The sequence below is a fragment of the Vigna umbellata genome, chromosome 2 (genome assembly GCF_029865625.1).
Source record: "Vigna umbellata cultivar VRB3 chromosome 2, Vumbellata_1.0, whole genome shotgun sequence".
Taxonomy (NCBI): Eukaryota; Viridiplantae; Streptophyta; class Magnoliopsida; order Fabales; family Fabaceae; genus Vigna; species Vigna umbellata.
The window spans coordinates 24,238,602-24,246,604 of NC_142166.1; positions in this window are offsets into that span (position 1 = coordinate 24,238,602).

Consider the following 8,003-nt stretch of genomic DNA (forward strand, 5'->3'; position numbering starts at 1 on the left):
TTACTTGCATATTTTGTATTCTCCTCTATGATTCCTTCATCATTCGTCCTCATTTGTAAAATAACTTTTGTCTTCGTTCAATTCCTCCATCATCGAGATTGATTTCTTCCATTTTGAAATTTTGTCATTCACAAAGCCTCGATCATTGATTCACGGTGTCCGTCATTGGCTTATTCGCAAAGGTACCTTGAGCACGCAAAGGGCTTTTGTGTCATTCACGGAGGTAGAGGCTTGGGTTCTCTCATTTGCGAAGGCAGAGGCGAGTTCACTCATTCACAAAAGGTTTATCTGTCATTTGTACATAGGCATTGACAAGTTGTTCGAGGATTTCTGGTGTAGTGGGTTTGGGTCGTGTTGGTGGATGATTCGTCTTGCATTGACGCTAAGTTTGGGAGGCCGGTGCTGTGACGTGAGGGTTATTGTTGGAGGGTTCGTGGTGCATTAGGTTTGAGCAATCTTCGTCGAGGGTTCTTCCTGCGTTTAGGGGAGCTTGGTTGAGGGATCTTGGGCAAGTTTTTTTGCTCTATTTTTTTCACTACAGTGGTGTAGGGAGGCTACCATCGAGGTAATTTTTTTGGTTGCGGATAAATATGTGGTTGTGAAATCTGAAAAAGTGTAGCCCCTTTTCTTAGTAAAAATTTTATTTTTGATGAATGAGTAAAATTCAGAAAGTAGTTCTTTGAACAACAATGGGAGATGGAATTTGCGTTGACTCAATAATTGAAGTATATAATTTTAGGATGTGTTTTGTAGAAGAAAATTGTGGCCTAATTTTCTTTTATACCTTTCAAAATCGTAATTACTCTTTGAAGTTTGTCACACATACATAGATAAACATATGTCATGAGAGTGAACTGTATAATTTTTGCATTTTTATATGCATTATGGATTGACACACTTGACATTCTTGAGAGAAGAAATGATCCAAGTTTTGTTCAATGCAATGACTGATAGAAAATGGTTGTAAAGACACCTCAAGTCCCCAAGTTAGAGTACTATTCTCCTATCTAACGAATGTTTGAATGTTATATTAAACCCCTTCGCTCATGTAAACCCAACATGCTTTCGATTAACTTAATACCAATTGGTTCATTACATTCTTATTATTTTTATACATGTCATGTTAAATTAATTTTGTGCAATGATACCTATCAATATTTGGTTGTGAATTTTGATTTGGATGTTAAAAATGAGGTGTTAAATCTGATTTTGGTGTTAAAATTTGAGTCCTATTTGATTCTTTTAGCAATTTTGTGGACATCAATTGCCCCTTACTTTTGTTATTTACCCAAACTTGTATCATGTTGAATTGTTGATTTGATTCATTTAACATGTTTGTATTTGTAAATTGTGTTTTATAGTTTAACCAATAAATTCTTTGTCTTTCACATTGATGTTTATTAATAGAGTCTTCGATTTCAAATTTAAAGAAGCTATGGAGTGATATTTGGACGTATGATGTTTCAAGGAAGCAAAACTTCCTTATGAGGGCAACTTTGATGTTGACTATTAATGACTTCTTCACATATTTATCTGGTTGGAGCACACATGGTCGATTAACTTGTCCGCATTGCATGAAGCACACAAAGTTCTTGGTTTGACTATCATCGAAGGTTCTTGCCTACTGATCACTCATTTAGGAGAAACAAAAAGACATTTCACAAAGGGCAAGTTGAAACAAATATGCCTCCACCTAGGCTTACTCTGTCACAAGTTTGGAGAAAAGTCGAACATTTTTCAAAAGTGACTGCAAGTGGTCTGAATAGGATAAAAAAGTATGGGGACTAACATAACTGGAGTAAAAGAGACATTTTTTTGGAATCTTCTCAATTGGAAAGACAACTTGGTAAGACATAACTTCGATATGATGCACATAGAAAAGAATTTCTTTGACAATATATCTTTAACATGGTCATGAATGTCAATGGCAAGACAAAAGATAATGAAAACGCAGGAAAAGATTTACCTTTATATTATGGTCGAAGAAACTTAGAGTTGAAGAAACTTAGAGTTGAAGGCACAAGATGACGAGAAGTTGTTGAAGCCAAAAGCAAATTACACCTTGTCAAAAGACGAGGCTAAAATAGATTGTCGATGGATCAAGGAGCTTAGAATGCCAGATGGTTATTCTTCTAACTTTTCCATATGTGCTAATATTTAAAAAGGTAGTATTGAAGGTTTAAAGAGTCATAATTGTCATGTATTCATGGAGATTTTAATCCCTGTTGCGTTCAATTGTTTACCAATGAACGTGTTAAGTCCACTCACAGAAATCAATAACTTCTTCAAAGATTTGTGCTCCACGACGTTGTAGGAAAATTTGCTAAAAAGGTTAGAAGAAAATATTCCAATTATTCTTTGCAAATTCGAAAGAATATTCCCTCCTACATTCTTTGATTCGATGGAGCATCTTCAGATTCATCTTGCATATGAAACTTGGCTTGATAGACTAGTGTAATATAGGTGGATGTATCCCTTTGAAAGGTTTATGGGAGAATCAAAACGTTATTTGAAAAATAAAGCCAGAGTAGAAGGATCAATTTGTACAGCCTACTTGCGTTGAGAGACAACATACTTTTGTTCACATTATTTCAAGAACTTCATGTTGTCACCCAATAATGTTAGGAATGAAATGCAATAGTAAACTAAAACATGTTATTTAACTTTATCAGTTTTTCGACAAGTTGATCGTCATGCAGGCAAGGAGTACACTCATTGGTTAACTGATGTTGAATTTAACTCTTCTCATGTCCATGTGTTAATCAATTGCAGTGAAATTAAATCGTACCTTAAGTATGTTATCATCTCATTCTTAACTTTCCAATCCTGAAATTGATATACTCACTAATTGTGTTCATATGTAACAACTCATTTCTTGTGGTTGAGTAAGTCACAGAAGGAAGTGCTTCTGCTCGAATAAACTCAGAGTTTTCTAACTAGTTCAGATATCAAGTATGTATGTCTTTGCTATAATTTGAGCAAGGTTTCTAATTATTCTTCCTGTAAAAAATTTTTTGGCATCTTTGTAGGATTTTAACCAACCATTAAGTCCCAAATTCAAAACTTAAAAGATTTGACAAATTGGTCAGTGAGATGTGTGAAAGAGTGTGAAAGAATGACGCACTTACTTCATTAATGGGTATAAACTCCATACTCATGAATGATCCAAAGGAAAGAAAACAACTAATTGTGGTGTGTACGTGAAGGGTCTTACAAAAGGTGTTTATGATGATTTCTACGACATCATTCATAAAATATATGAGCTAGAGTACAACATTAGTACTTCTCCAAAGAGAGTAGTACTTGTTTATTGTGAATGATTTGATCATTCTAGAACTGGTATAAGAAAAAGGCCCATCACATCTTGATAAAGAGAAAGGGATAGCAAAGCCTAAGAAGAAGCAACGACAAACACACTATATACTAAGGGTGCTACTACACTATCTACCATTGTTGCCCCTAGTCCATTGGACATTGGGCCATCAAATGCAACACACCCTCTTTTGTTATCCACACCAAACATTCCTCCTTCCCTCGCAACAAACCCTTCTTCTCCCCTCGCAACAAACCTAACTTCTTCCCCCATAGCAGATCCTACTTCTATATTGTTCTCATCTTCTATACTGCCTTCAGCTATTGTCACACCATCTGGTGATCTTGATTAAGTTGGTGATGGTGTTGACCCCCCTCTCCATGATCAACCAGTGATTGAACCTTATGGTCGAGGGAAATACCTAATAACCTTTGTAACTAATTTTGATGTTTTAAGTTTGCCTTAATTCAAATCACTTTCATTTCTTTATATAAAGGTTTCTTCCATCCAAGATTGCTTCTCAGGCAATCACAAGGTCAATTAAGCAACAATTTCTGAACTCATGTCCTACATAAGGAGTAATACCTGTAGAGGACAGAGAATCATTCTGGCAGCATTTTAAGGTGAAAGTTAATCAAATTAATTATAATTTTTTATTGATGTATGCTAATTCAAGATCAAAAACATAATAAATCAATTCCAATGTTTGTATGATTTATTGTTATAGATGAAGGTGTAGTGGAAACTTGAACATGAAAGTCAAATTCAAAGAAATTTCCACACTAAAGCATCTCATAGGCTGTCAGAGATGTTTAGAGATGCACACAATGTAGGAAAGTGCCCTTACTAGCTTGACAAGCACATATGGAACTGCTTACTGAGTTATTGGAATTCGGTAGAGTTTCGTAATAAATGTTCTATTGCTCAGAGGAATAGAGCTTCAAAAAAGGGTGGGACCCTACATATAGGCGAATCCATTAACGTTCATGAACATGCCATTCGCATGGTAAGCCTTTATTACTTTTTTATCTGTTTCATATAACTTGTGTATTTTATATTTTATGTACATATATAACTTCATATTCTATTACAAGCATAAGAGTTAGGACATGTTATCCATGTTGATGAGGTTTTTACACAAACTCATCTTCGGAAGGGAACTTGTCAGTTCGTTGATGAAAAGTCTTGGAGGACTCATGTAAGCAAACACTGTTAATATTAATTGCTTTAAACTTTAAACTTATTCTACTATATCATTTACTAAAATTATGCATAATGTTTGAACAAGAAGAATTTTCAAGTAGACTCTCATAAGTCAGATCCGACCATGGGTCATGTCCTAATGCATCAAACGAGAATAATGATGACGATGACATCCATAAGACACAATGTTGAGTCGATGTTATTAGTGGGAAGAAGAAGGGAAGAGTCTACGGGACATGACAATTTGCTGCAAATTACACGGTGGGAAAAGGTGCTCTCAAGCACCAACCATCTTCTTCCACCAATGTTGACGAGGTCATTGTCCACCTCACGCAGCGACAAAAACAACGTGACCAAGAATACAACGAATTGAGAGACGAGTTTACCAGTTTCAAACAACTGGTCATGAGATTGTTGCCTAAGACTTCATAGCTTCAGTCCACCGTCCTTCCGACCCAACTCCGACCCTCTCCATCACCTGCCGTCCCAAAGCACCCCACATCAGTCCAACCTACACCAGTCCAATCCAAATTAGTCCAACCCACACCAATCCACCCACCTTCACAACAATAGGATGATGAATAACAACAAGACCATTCTGATAATGACTATATAAATTATTAGTTATTTATTAATGAACATACTTCTTCTATAACTATGATGGTGCTTTTACATAATTCTCATGTTTTACAAACATATAATTTCTTTGTGATAATCAACATGTTTGATTGAAAATGCAAATTGTTAAACTTGAACATCAACATATACTATGTTATTGGATATTGTTTATTACATCACTGATTGGATAATTTGCAATTTGCATATTTATCACAATTTTGATTGTGTCATTGTAGTTTGAATATAAATATTGTGTAGGTTTGACTGTGTAGTTGGATAATTAATCAATACAATTTACACTTGAATCTGTCACGTCATTATTGATGGACTAACCGATGACTTATTCCTTCGATAATTACCGATGGTCTATTTCGTCGATAATTACTGATGATCTGTTTCGTTAGGAATTACCAAAGGAATAGACCATCGATAATTATCAAAGGAATAAGTCATCGGTAGTTACCGAAGGAATAAGTCATCAACAATTACCGAAGGAATAGGTCGTCGATAATTATCAAAGATCAATATTCGTTGGTAATGTTTACCAACAACAAAATTATTGACAAATTAATGTCTGTCGATAATCTATCAAAATAATGTATTATTTATTAATATTGGTAGTTTCCGATGGATAATGTCCGTCAGTAAAACATGTTTTTTTAGTGATCCAAATAATCCTTTCCCATAAATAACAATATGGTGAGAACTAATATGTAAGTTTCCTTTTATATCTGAAATACATCAACAGTCCAAATAAGAAATTTTACACATTGAGTAGTTCTTTTTTTCTTTTTTATTTTGAATATATTTAGATAGAAGAAAAAAATATGGAGTGTAGGGGAGGAGTAAAGTACGACAGAATAGGATAACATATAATAGAGTGAAACTTTCTTTCCTTTGTTTATCCTGTGATAGGATGATATTTTATTGTTCATAAAAGGCTTAATACCAACTTTTGTTAGCTTTATTCGAAATGGTCCTAATTTTTTTTACGTTCAATGTAGTTCTAAAGATCACATTGTGTTCAATTTAGTCCTTTTTGCAAACGTTGTTTAAATAGTTAACGACAAGATGTCCAACTCTGCAATCAGTTAATGACATGTCATTTAACTGCTGGAGTGGACAGTTTAAAGCGTAGTGAGGTGGATGTGGCCAATGAGGCCTTCCCACTTGTCAGCCCCTTACCCACCCAAAATTAGGGTTTTAGATTGGGGAAAGGGATATCATGCGTCTCTTTTCTCTTCTCCCTTACAGTGCAAATTAGGGATGGATTTGCAGGTATGTGAAGAAGCTTGGCGGTGTTGTGGTTGGCGAGATGGTGGAGAGGTTGATGACGGTGATCCTTGCGGTTGCACATGGTGTCGTGACATGGTAGCGATTGAACGGAGAAGACGAAAATGTTTTGATGCGCGATGATTGGAGGCGCGATATTGATGCTTCTCGCGTGGTCGTAATTTTGTGTACATGTTTTGAATTGGTTTTGCGAAGGAGATTGTGACTCTACAATTTTAGGGTTCCCATGGAGGTGGCAGCACTAAGTTCTTGCGGTGTTGATGGCGGTGGTGACTTGAGACATTGGTGGCAAGGTAGGCGCTGCTTGTGGTGCGAAAAAGAATTGGCTTATCGCTGTTGTTGTTGGGTCGCATTTCTGGGTTCCTCTCTGCAGGTGCGTGTTGATGGTGGTGAGGTAGTGTCGCGGCTGCGCTCCGCAATGAAGGAAGAGTGGTGGGGTATTTAGGCTTCACGGCGACGGGTCGAGTGGGGTTTGATGGTGGTGAGGTATTGTCCATGTGAACAGTTAAATGACATGTCATTAACTGATTGCAAAGTTGGACATCTTGTCGTTAACTATTTAAACAACGTTTGCAAAAAGGATTAAATTGAACACAAATTACGATCTTTAGGACTACATTTTGAATGTAAAAAAAAATTTATGACCATTTCGAATAAAGCTGATAAAAAATGGGACCAACAGTGACATTAAGCCTTCATAAAATAATTATTAAAGTAGTAAATGAAGAAACACAAATAATTAGTTTTATTCTAATATTATTGTAATTTTATTTTAAAACATTACTATCAGTTTTAATTTTGTTAATATCTTTCCATAGCTTATAATGTTCTTTGCTGTGTTCTTCTTACATGATTACTAAAAATATGTTTATGTTTTAAATGCTAAAAAATCTTTAATATAGTTTTTCTAAATTTGTGCAGGCTAATTTGTGGAAGCTCTCTTACATATTTGTAAACCTATATAATTTCTCTAATTTCTTTTTATCTTATACAAAAGTTAATTTTAATTAATGGAAAAATTTATCTCATTTTTTCTTTTTCTAAAATTCTTACAGAAAAATTCATCCAAACATAAAATTAAAAAAATTGTTTGCATAACTAACATAGGTTTACATAAAATAAACTGTTACAGCAAAGTGACTAAAATATGTTTTTGTTAGAAATATGTTGATTGAATTTAAGAATATTGAACTTATAAAGATTTTCATAAATAAATAAATTATTTTCTTTCAAGATAACATTTATAAAAATCATATTTCAACGGTAAGAGATCTCAATATCAATGTTCTTTAAAGGATAAGAAAAGGTACAAAATAATATCAAGATTTATAATAAATCATTTTACCGAAAGCTAGGTTCAATTGTCTAATCACTTACGTAAAATACACTCAAGTTTAACAAAAACTCTCAAATAAAATACAACCCACATGACAAAATAAAATCTTTAACACCGTAAGATTTTCTATCTGTACACTCATGAAATACCAGCACAATTTAATGAATAGGCCACGGTTATTTTCAGTCATGAACATCGGTTCTCAAACCGAGGCGTACGTAGGCGGGATAAAAAGTATTC